General features: G+C 37.1%; 1 non-coding gene across 1 annotated transcript; it reads right to left on the bottom strand.

The window, feature by feature from the left end:
* Nucleotides 1–3,041: 3,041 nt before the first annotated feature.
* On the bottom strand, nucleotides 3,042–3,134 carry TRNAY-GUA (transfer RNA tyrosine (anticodon GUA)). Its single transcript has 2 exons — nucleotides 3,098–3,134; nucleotides 3,042–3,077 (listed from the first exon to the last, which is right to left on the bottom strand). It is a non-coding gene; the product is annotated as a tRNA-Tyr (tRNA).
* Nucleotides 3,135–12,857: the final 9,723 nt, after the last annotated feature.

Raw genomic sequence — 12,857 nt, 5'->3', positions numbered from 1 at the left:
TAGCCGTTGAACGCTGAAAATATAATTTTTTTTAAACATATAAATCTAACCTATATAAACACAACATTTACATAAACATGTACATCCAAACCATTCATCTATTTTATACTCTCTAAAAAAAATCATATTATGGATTTCTTTATGAATTTTGATTCGGATGACGACATAGAATTTATCTCGACGTTCGTCAATGTTGTGCAACACATACAAGATGAAGAACATACAAATGTTACACATATAAGAGCGGTTGTCAATTGTTCGAACGTCGTTTCCGTCTACATAAAGCTATATTTTTACGTATTAGTAACGCTTTAGAGACCCGCTATGATTATTTTAAACAAAAATCTGATGTTAGAAGAAAAATGAGTTTTAGTAGTATACAATAATGTCTGGCTACACTTAGGTGCTGTTTGTTTTTTCTGAGGCAAAATGTCTGCAGTCTGCGGACCACATCTGTAGACCTCTGCAGTAGAAGAGGTAGACCAAACGTCTGCAGTCTGAAAAAAGAAGACTGTTTGTTTTTTTAACATCTGCGGGCTATTAAAATAAACTGAAATCTAAATAAACTGATTTTTTAAAACTTCAAAGCGATTTTTTATATATTTTTACGACTTTATTATAAATATATAACGAATCTAGATCAACTTTTATGTATTATTATATAAAAAATAAAAATAAAAATGGTATTAATTCATATACATATTTGATAAAAACCAACAACTTTGATTGCAAAGTTATAACTAAACATTATAATTAGTGATCAAAGAATTTGATACATAAATAGATGGAAATAAACTTCGATTTTTTCAAATAAATCTATTAAAAACGTACGATAAATATTTTCTCGAGAAATTGATGATACTCTATTAAATAAAGTTTTACAAAATTTTGGCAAAAAAATATAAGAATATATTATGATTTTTTTTTCATATTTATATAAACAACTTCAACGACTATTATTATAATAAATTTTTATTTATAAATTTGTTAAAAATATCATGTTTGTATCGTCAAATGTTTTTTTTTAAGTTTTGTAATTTTTTTTCCATATTGTTTATCATTAATAAAGTTGGAAAAAATATAAATTAAAAAAAAAAAAACTTAAAAAAAATAAAGATATATATGTTTTTTTAAGCTAGAAGATGTCTGAAGATGTTAGAAGACTCTGGTCCACATCTGCGCCAAGAAGAGGGCGCGCAGACATTTTTAAGTCTGCAGTCTTCAAAAAAACAAACAGTCTGCGAAGACTAATGTCTGCGCGTGGTCTGCGCGGCGCAGACAGAAGACGTCTCGCAGATCTGCAGACAAAAAACAAACACTACCTTAGATATTATATGTTTTTATTGTATTTTTCACCAAAAGTAATCAGTTAAACTTTTTGGGTTAGATTGTGGTATTGGGTGAGCATTGAGCAAAACTGCGCTTGAATGACATATTGCCATTGGTCAAACATATGACCTTGGACTAGGTGCGTTGAACTCCTCTAAACCAATTTTTAATTATTTTTATATATCATTTTCGAAATAATTTATTTATTAAATGAATCTAAAAATATGTTAATTTGGTTTTTGACAACGATTGTTGCTTTGGCGGTTAATAAGTGTCACATGCAACATATATAAAGTTAAAGTTGTTCAATTGACAAATTAGGGTGGGGAGGGGGGATTAAAGACAGTGTTGTAAAAATCACCAAGTTGGCCGATTACTCCTCCGAGTACTCGCTACTCGGCCCTTTATCGAGATGAGTTGCAGAATTCCGAGTACTCCCCGGTCGGCCCCTTTACTGAACTGAGTAGTGTTGTAAAACACGATCAACTCGGTGATTAATATTTATAATATACTTAATGATTTATTATTTAACACACACATGTGAGTATTATTACATATATATCTTAAATTTTCAGTAATTATTCACGAAGTGAAACCGTTATGTGTTTTTAGCTTTTGTGTATTCACATGTATCTAATTTGTTATACATTTCAATCAATTTATGATTTTAACTTATGATTTTGACATATATAATTTTTTTAAAAATATTTGTACATGAATTACCAAATCCGAGTACTCCCGAGTACTCGCTACTGGGTAGTCGGCCGAACAGATACCGAGTAATGAGTTCTACAACTTTGACTAAAGGACACACTACAAATCTTATTTTCTTTCAATTTCTTGCAACTATAAGAACATAGGAGGATTCAAAAGATTCAAGATTTTTCTTGAATTTGATTGTTGTACCAACAAGACAAGACAAAGTTGTGTTCTAATAATTTCTGTTTTAAAACACTGTTTACTGGAGCTCAATTTGTATATTTTCTTGTTTGCAATTTTCAAGAATAAGTATATATTTGTGATTTAATAATTATGCAATTATATTTTGCATGTTTGTTTATGTTTTTGTTATTTACATTGATTGTGTATTCTCGATCTCTATGGATCCATTCTCTCCTCCCTAAGTCTGAATCTAATTGAGTGACGGTAAATGAAGTGTGTTAATCACTTAATTTCATTCTCAAGCTCATCAAAGCGTTTAGGTGTTTCAAATTAAGGTTAGTTTTTGAGAAAAAAAAAATTAAAAATATCGAAAAAGATGTGAAAGAGACAACATGAGCATGATTTGGTTGGATTCTTTATCAAGGTTGCTCAAGTTGTTCGGAACCAACTGCATGGGTACAAAAGCTAGTAAGTTTGTGTGATCAAAGTCCTAAAATCCTAGGAGACATGTTCTTAGAAATGAGTGTGGTAAAAACATTGAAGAGACGTTTAAAACTTAGAAGATTGAAATGAGATCCTATAGCCCTATAGGCTCCAATTCAATTGTACAAGCCTTTTGCATTTGTATCGGGCCTCAAATCGGTTTGGATTGGGCCTTCAGTTGTACAGAGCCTCATACATTTCTCAACAACTTATTTCTATGAAGATTTATGTGAAATCAAAATGAAATCTGCAAAGCGTACATTTCTTTCAGTGATCAAAGAGAAAGTGGCATGGCATTTGATCGTTATAGAGAGCAAATGTTACACAAAAAGTGGCATCGCCTAAAATCCGACCTGCCGGATTCGAACCAGCGACCTAAGGATGGCTATTGACTTATTGCCTACTACAGTCCTCCGCTCTACCAACTGAGCTAAGGTCGGTTTGTCTTTACGTGGTAAAACCTATTATTAAAATTACATACTAAAATTTGAATTCATTTTATATTCATAAAAATACAAATTTATTTACATCATTAGTTAATTTATTTGAGTAATTTCATATAAGTTATTTTATAATGGTTGAGATATGAATAACATATAGGTGCCTCCGTGATCGGGTTGTGTCATTGCAAAACGATTTATTGATTGTTGTGAAATAATAACTTTTTTTTTTATATATAAATAAAATCTATATTTATATTTAATTTTTCGTGCATTAAACAGATCATATAATCCTTTTTGTCTAAAACAAATTTGCCATCCACGGATCAAATTAGCTAATAGTATAATTAAACGACAAAATTTTTGTAAACCTCAAACCAAAGATAACATATTTTACTTTAAAACAAGTAATCTTATTTTATTACTTTTCTTTTGTGAAATTATGCATTCTACACCTATGTTTCTCCAGGGTGATCCGCGTCTCTCCATCCTCCTTGCTTGATCTCCGACCCGTTTCAGGCTACTCCCATTGAAACTTTCGACAATTACTCTTGATATTGTCGAAAGTTTTGTGAACCACAAGTAAAAGAGTGGTATGTCCCTGTTCGAGGAAGACCATGAGAGCGGGAAAGTCTACAAATACATGGTTTGAAGGCTAGTGCACTACAAAAAAGCACCCACATCGATAGGGGATATGTAAATGTAAAGAAAAAAAAGAATATAAAGCAAATATGACTAACAAAACTTATGCTCACATTTTATCCCATATTGAGTGGGTGATAATGTTCATGGGATGTAGCGTATTTTAATGGCAGAGCTTTTGATTAGATACTAGGTTATAATCCGTGTATTACACGGGTGTATTATCAAAATCATAAATATAATTATTGGTTGGTTGATTAGTTTAATTGGAATATTAAAACCTAGAATAAACAAAAATAAGTATTACATATATTGAATAGGTTTAAACCCGTGGAAACCAAGATTAAGAAATAAAAATATTATTTAATCAAATATTTATAATTCTTTTTACAAAAAATAGAAAATTAGCGATTTCTCACAACAAAAAAGTTTGAAATATTAAATATAAAGCAAAATCCAAATATAAAAGGGATTAGTAACCAATTAAGAAATTCATACAATTATTAATGACGAATCATGGTCGAGGAAAAAAACATTATTTATAATTCAAAATTGTAATGACCAATCAAATATATATAAAAAAATATATTATTTTTTAAAGGTCAAAGTTTTGTCAGTTTTTTTAAACACAAATTATAAATGTTTATTTGATTTAAATACAAATTTTAATTGTGTATTTGATATTAAGTTCCAAGAGGATTTTACCATAAAAAAACAAAAAAGCTCAATAACATCTCTTTTTTGGCACCTAATTGATGCAAAAATCTTAAAATCATTAGAAAATAATATGCTATACATACACAAACTACATGCCAACCATAATTAAGGAACCTGCATAAATTACTAATTTTATGAGTTGTATTACTTTTTCCACTGTCCTCATAGCAAAACGGCTAAAGCTTTTTGATGTAATAAAATTTAATTTGAAAATTGCAAATCAATTAAAGACATGAAAACTTTAATAAATCACTAAATAAACATAAATTGTAACAGTTTCCATTGCCTCCATTATGAATTTTAGAACTCCATTCGATCAGTCAAGTTTCAAAAGCCATAGTTTCAGCAACATTGTTTCATTTACCTTTCCCCATTTTTGTTAAATCTTCTTCATGTGTAATTCAACTCCTAACCTTCCACATTGACCTCGTCAAGAAGACATGAAAAAATACAACTTATAAGAAACTTATATCATGTAAAAATCACTATTTGCTTTGAAACTTTAGTAAAACATGATATTATAGTCCATGGGTTCAAAAAATGTTTATATTAGCCAAAGCATCAACTTCATATGGGAAAGACCTTCAAGGGCATAATCGACCAAGTCAGATTTAACATTAAATTTATTGAAGCCAAGCTCGAGATCATATCAAACTGATATCACAATTTAAAATCTTCTGGTGATCAAAATTGATATCATAATCTAAAGTCTTCTTGATGAAAATGGGCAACACTAAATTTATGAATCCATCAAATCTCTCACATGGTTATATACAAACAAAATTATAACATTGTACGGTGCTTAAAAAGAAGAAAATATAGAAATCCATAAAAATAAGGAAATAGAACTCAAAGTAAGATGCTATATTAAAAAAGCTTAGAACGGTTGATTTAACAAATCATCAAAATTTTCAAAAATTTAAAGTGTTAACGCAAGTTTTTTCAAAATTATTTCTTATCATTATATAAGATGTTTATCATAGTTTTGACAACAATAATACTAATCAGAACACTTATACACGTGATGATTCAAATTAACAGTAAAAAGGCCAATAAAACAACACGGGAAAGATTGAAAATTTAACCAACAACAACAAAGAGAGTATGATTGAGATATGGAATATATATACTGTGTGCGTTCTCTGCAAGATAACCACATTCTTGTTACACTCATTAAAGACAAAAACGTTTTGTTTCTTCCAATTGCTGTTGGCGACAGATTTCGTCTCTACAACTCCTAAAACGATGACGATCTTCTCATCACTACAAGTCGCCGTATCTGACTCATGATTGGAAAGCTGAAAGAGGACATATGGGAGATCGGAGATGCTGACATAGGGTGCCTTCTTGACTTTCTTCAAGGAGGTCGTCGGGGCGACGACTACTTGTCGTCTAGCGATATCGTGTTCTGACTTTTTGTAGCGAATCGGTGAGGAAGATGCGTCGTAGGAAGGTATAATTAAATTCGAATTACAATATCATTTATCCTTGAAAATATGGTAAGAATGCAGAAAATATGGAAGCAAATTAAATGGATTTAAAAAGACAATAGGTTAAGTTTGAATTTTTTTAATTGAGTATTATTTTAGATCAACAAATCCTATCATCATTTTAATGGAATTTAAATTGAGTTTGAATTATTTTGAAGATCACGTTCCTGATTTTTCTCCATGTGATTTGAATTGACCAAATGAGCATGTTTGGAAATTCACTTAGACATTTTAGCGGGAAAAATAAATTGGGGGAGGCTCATAGATTGACACGTGGCATTAAAAGTACTTATTTATTAGGATATTATACACGTGATGATTCAAATTAACAGTAAAAAGGCCAATAAAACAACACGAGAAAGATTGAAGATTTAACCAACAACAACAAAGAAAGTATGATTGAGATATGGAATATATATACTATGTGCGTTCTCTGCAAGATAACCACATTCTTGTTACACTCATTAGAGACCAAAACGTTTTGTTTCTTCCAATTGCTGTTGGCGACATATTTCGTCTCTACAACTCCTAAAACGATGACGATCTTCTCATCACTACAAGTAGCCGTATTTGACTCATGATTGGAAAGCTGAAAGAGGACAGATGGGAGATCGGAGATGCTGACATAGGGTGCCTTCTTGACTTTCTTCAAGGAGGTCGTCGGGGCGACGACTGCTTGTCGTCTAGCGATATCGTGTTCTGACTTTTTGTAGCGAATCGGTGAGGAAGATGCGTCGTAGGAAGGTATAATTAAATTCGAATTACAATATCATTTATCCTTGAAAATATGGTAAGAATGCAGAAAATATGGAAGCAAATTAAATGGATTTAAAAAGGCAATAAGTTGAGTTTGAATTTTTTTAATTGAGTATTATTTTAGATCAACAAATCCTATCATCATTTTAATGGAATTTAAATTGAGTTTGAATTATTTTGAAGATCACGTTCCTGATTTTTCTCCATGTGATTTGAATTGACCAACTGAGCATGTTTGGAAATTCACTTAGACATTTTAGCGGGAAAAATAGATTGGGGGAGGCTCATAGATTGACATGTGGCATTAAAAGTACTTATTTATTAGGATATGGGATTAGATTATGTTTATGAAGTTTGTTCACTAGAACCACCACTTCGCTCACATGCAATTGGTTTAGCCTAAACAAAACAAGATAATGTAACAAGATTATCTGGTACTGGAATGACAACCGACAATTTCGAAAATGGTTCCAAATCTTTAAGAACCACCTAGACCGTTTTAGTTCCAATTCCTACTTTAAAAGAACCACGGTTCTAGTTTCGGTCTAATTAGGCGAATACTCGCCTATGGTCATCCCTAAGTGCGACCATTGTAATTGTCATGGAAACAAAAAGATTTATTGTTGACAGATTCATGGGAGTAGCCTGAAACTAGTCAGAATTCAAGCAAGGAGGATGGAGAAACCATGATCATCATTTCACAAGACATTGTCCTGTTTCATATGAGGAGAAAGCATACCTACACTGTAACACCCCAACACTTTCGAATTTTTTCATGCTATGGTTTTAAAAACAATCAACTATTAACCTACATTTAACAAAAATCGGTCCCATAAAAACCTTTATGAATTAAAACATTGGGTGTTACCATTAAACATTTAATAAATCCATACCAAACAAATAAAATTTACATTAATACAAAATAATAAGGAACTTATAAAGTTCCACTCCATTCTCTATAACTTGATTTCTAACTTCCATTTATCATCCACTCTCCTTAAAGGTAACCTAAGATACATGACATTAAAAAGAGATACGTAAGACAATAATGTATCGTGAGCTACGTGGGTTTGTGACCCAAAACATTTATCACATTTTTACCAAAAATATTTTATCTTTGCAAAACATAGTTTTAGACCATAAAACATTTGCAAGTGTAACATCCCGATGTCTAGGTAATTTTAATTTCAACCCTATGTTTGAATAATTTTGCATTTTAGCTCTTGAGTTTGAAAGGATTGCAAGAATGGCCCATAGTGGCAAAATGGTAATTGTAACATCCCAATATTTTGCAGGTATTTCCGAATCCTCTCTTTTATTATTATTTTGTCATTATAGTCCCTGAGGATGGAAGCGTGAAGCCATGAGAGGGAGGTAACCCTGATGATGTAACCTAAAGTCTATGTGCTTTACTTTTATACTTTGCTTTTGTTACCTACGTGTACCTCGAACAGTTGTGTAACATATTTTATCTAATGAATAAATAGCAACGTTATTTAATATATCAATGTATTACTCAATGTATGTTTGTGGCCTGAAATCGAACATCCTAACGTCACACAGCCTGGTTGTAACGATGAGATTTTCAAAACAAAATTTTCATTTTTCAACAACCAAATTTATATAAAAATATTCTCAAAAAGTATTCCACAATAGTTATCAAATCAAAACATATCCCAAGATCACAAAATCAAATCTCCTCTCTGTGTGTACGTTCACGCTGGCGCCTTTCCACGGTCCTCACTAGTACCTGAAACACATAACACAACAACTGTAAGCGTAAATCCTTAGTGAGTTCCCCAAAATACCACATACAACACATACGCCACTCAAGGCTACTGTACAACCCTCCGGTCGATGTGTCTCAGCGGGACCCTCCAGTCCCGTAGCTCGTTGGGCCCTCTGGCCCGGTCTAAATCGTTGGACCCTCCGGTCCGATCTATACCATCATATAACATACATATATCACATAGCACACAACTCATTCGTAACACATAATCTTATACATAGCACATAGGACCCTCCGGTCAACATGTAAATACCACTCTAGGTAACGTATAGTGAGAAGACTCACCTCGTGTAACTCGGAAATCTTGGACTTCGTGAAAATAGGATCTAGCCTCCGCCTAAATATACGAAATAAACACTCGGCATCAGCACATTTCCCAAGGCTAGACCATTCCCTCTCTTAGCACTCTCAGGAGGGTAAAAGACCATTTTACCCATCTCAAGGCTCAAATACTCTAAAGTTGACCAAACCCTAAAAGTCAATAAAAGTCAACCTTCTGGGGTACGCGGCGCGTACCAGATCAGTACGCTAAGCGTACCCGATGGCTTCACAGAATCGAGGTATGCGGCCTCTTACGCCGCGCGTACTGGGATTATGCCCAGCGTAACTCCCAACTTTCTCCTCCTCTTCATTCAGGTCTTAATCGGTTAAGTCTTGCATCCAAAATCTAGATCTAACTTCTCTAACACGACTTAATCCATAAAGTTGGTGACTTTAAGCCTTTGCATGGCTGTGGAAGTCTCAAACACCCAAAATACTCTATTTCCAACCTTAAAAGGTCCATATCTCATGCATGAACAACCTTTAACAACCAAGACTGGATTTTTATCACATAACAACACTAAATGAGCTAGTATGGGACAGATCTCGGCTTCTAAGAGCTCAACCACTCAAAAAGCTATGAACTTAGGGACCAAAAACCCTAAAAATTCTCTCTACAAAGTATGAACAGAAAAGATGCAAAGCTTGAAGCTTTTTACCTCAAAAGGGATCTCCAACCACTGTAGAACTCGGATCTACTCTTGCTCTTCCACTTCTAGCTCCAACAATGGCTTCCTCTTCTCCTTATTCACCTCAAAAAGGTACTTTCAAGCTCAAGAACACACATACAAGCTTAAACATGGGTTTATGCACTCTAAGGGCTCACTCAAGGGGGTATGGTGGCTGGGGCAAAGGACTAGATGTTCCTTTTATAGTGCACAAGCTAGAATTTAGGTTCGCATCTGGGCACACTACGCCCAACGTACCGGGGCGAGTCCGTGTCCAAAATAAGCGCGTGAGTACGCGCGGCGTATGCTTCTTTACGCCCAACGTACCGTATAACTTTAAGGGACTCGTCTTGACAACTCTCAAAGTAGAAGGGTCATAAGGCTTACCTGAATTTCGGGCTGTTGCAATTCTCCCCCGCTAGAACCAGACTTCACCCTCGAAGTCTCATGCTGTGAACAACTCCGGATGCTGTTCCTCCTGCATCTCCAACTCTGGCTCCCAGGTCAGCTCGGACCCTTTCCGATGTTGCCACTGGACCTGCACCAGGGGCACTTCCTTGCTCCTCAGAACCTTGATCTTCCGATCCAAGATTGCAATCGACTTCTCAGCATAATTTGGACTCGCTTCCACCTGGATGTCCTCTAATGGTACCACTGCTGACTCATCTGCTATACACTTCCTCAGCTGCGATACGTGGAAGGTATCATGAATCTGGTCCAACTCCGCAGGTAACTCTAAGCGATATGCTACTCTACCCACCCTTGCGATCACCCTAAACGACCGAATATACCGGGGCCCCAGCTTGCCCCTCTTCTTGAAACGGATTACTCCTTTCCAAGGAGACACCTTCAGGAGCACAAGATCCCCGACCTGAAACTCGAGCTCCGATCGACGCCTATCCGTGTAACTCTTCTGGCGACTTTGAGCAGTCAATAACCTCTGTCTGACCTGTTTTATCTACTATGTCATCTGAAGCACTATCTCTGTACTACCCATCATATATTGCCCTACCTCACCCCAGTAAATGGGGGTCCGACACCTCCTTCCATACAACAGCTCAAAGGGTGGCATACCAATGCTCGAATGATGGTTGTTGTTATAGGAAAACTCAGCCAAGGATAAATAAGTGTCCCAAATCACAACGAAATCCAGTACACATGCCCAAAGCATGTCTTCGAGTGTCTGAATCATCCGCTCGCTCTGTCCGTCAGTCTGTGGGTGGTATGCAGTACTAAAATGCAGCCTCGTACCCAATTCCTCATGAAATTTCTTCCAGAATATGGAAGTGAAACGCAGATCTCGATCTAAGACGATCGATATCGGTACTCCATGCCGCAATACCACCTCCCTAACGTACAATCTGCCAGCCTCTCCGCGAAAGAGCTCTCACTGATGGCAAGGAAGTGAGCGCTCTTCGTCAACCTGTCCACAATCACCCAAATTGCATCAACACCCCTAGCAGTCCTCGACAATTTAGTGATAAAATCCATGGTAATCTGCTCCCACTTCCACTCGGAAATCTCTAACGGCTGCAACTTACCATGCGGACGCTGGTGCTCGGCCTTAACCTTGTGATAGATCAAGCACCTCTTTACGAACCATGCAACATCCCTCTTCATACAAGGCCAACAATACTCCTTCTTCAGGTCTAAATACATCTTAGTGTCCTCGGGGTGGATCGAGAACTTCGATGTATGCACCTCCTCCATCAAGATGGTACGCGTTCCGCCCACAAACGGTACCCAAATCCGACCCTGAAAGGTCATAAGTCCACGACTATCGGTAACGAACTCCGATACCTACCCGATCACTCGCTCCCTTTTGCAGTTTTCAGGTCTCACGGCCTCCACCTGGGCCCCTCGAATGGTGTCCAACACCGGAGTCATCACTATTAATCTCATGCAAACGTATCGTATCGGGGCGCTCTCTGCCCTACGGTGCAAGGCATCGGATACCATATTAGGCTTGCTCGGGTGGTACATGATCTCACAATCATAATCCTTTACCACATCCAACCATCTCCTCTAGCGCATATTCAGGTTGGGCTGATCCATCAAGTACTTCAAATTCTTGTGGTTCGTGTATATGGTACACAGAACCCCATACAGATAGTGACGCCAAATCTTGATAGCGAACACCACCGCCCCCAACTCCAGATCGTGGGTGGGATACCTCACCTCATGAGGCTTCAGCTGCCTCGATACATATGCTATCACATGCCCCCTCTGCATAAGCACCACTCCCAACCCTGATATCGATGCATCACAGTACACTACAAAATCCTCCATCCCTTCCGGGAGTGCGAGTACCAGAGCCTCGCACAATTTCTCGCAAAGTGTCTCAAATGAGGTCTGCTGCTTCGGACCCCATGAGAAAGAAACACCCTTCCAGGTCAACTTGGTGAGTGGCACGACGATCTTAGAGAAATCCCTGATAAATCTCTGATAATAGCCAACCAACCTTAGGAAACTTCTGATCTTGGTAGGTGACCTCGGCACCTCCTAACTCATCATGACCTCGATCTTGGCCGGATCAACCAATATCCCCTTCTGGTTAACGAGGTGCCCTAGGAACTGGACCTCCCGTAACCAAAAATCACACTTGGAGAATTTGGCGTACAACCTCTTCGATCTCAGAACTCCGAGGATGTCCCTCAAATGCTCCTCATGCTTCTCTCTGGATCTCGAATACACCAAGATATCATCGATGAATATGATCACCGAACGATCCAACATCTGCCTGCACACCCTGTTCATGAGATCCATGAACGCTGCTGGTGCATTGGTGAGCCCGAAAGTCATCACCACGAACTCGTAATGCCCGTAACGAGTCCTGAACGTTGTCTTCTGGATATCTTCATCCCGAACCCTCATCTGGTGATATCCCGACCTCAAGTCTATCTTGGAGAACCAAGACGCTCCCTGCAACTAATCGAACAGATCGTCGATCCTCGGTAACGGATAACGGTTTTTGACCGTCAACTTGTTCAACTCCCGGTAATCAATGCACATCCGGTGTGAACCATCCTTCTTCTTGACAAAAAGGATCGGTGCTCCCCAAGGTGAGCTACTCGGTCTGATAAACCCCTTTCCCAGCAGCTCTGAAGCTGCGGGGATAACTCCTGCATCTCGGGCGGCGCAAGGCGATAGTGCGCCTTGGCAATAGGTGCCGCCCTCGGCACCAAATCGATACGAAACTCCACCTACCTCTTGGGAGGCACATCCGACAACTCCTCGGGGAAAACATCAGGGAGCTCCCTCACAATCGGGACCTCATCAATCGAACTTGGCCTCCTAGCGGCCACTAGCGTGTCCATCACATAGGTCACAAATCCCCTAC

Source organism: Lactuca saligna, chromosome 6 (genome assembly GCF_052625555.1).
Source record: "Lactuca saligna cultivar CGN05327 chromosome 6, ASM5262555v1, whole genome shotgun sequence".
Lineage (NCBI taxonomy): Eukaryota > Viridiplantae > Streptophyta > Magnoliopsida > Asterales > Asteraceae > Lactuca > Lactuca saligna.
This window is presented reverse-complemented; position numbering and strand designations above follow the sequence as displayed.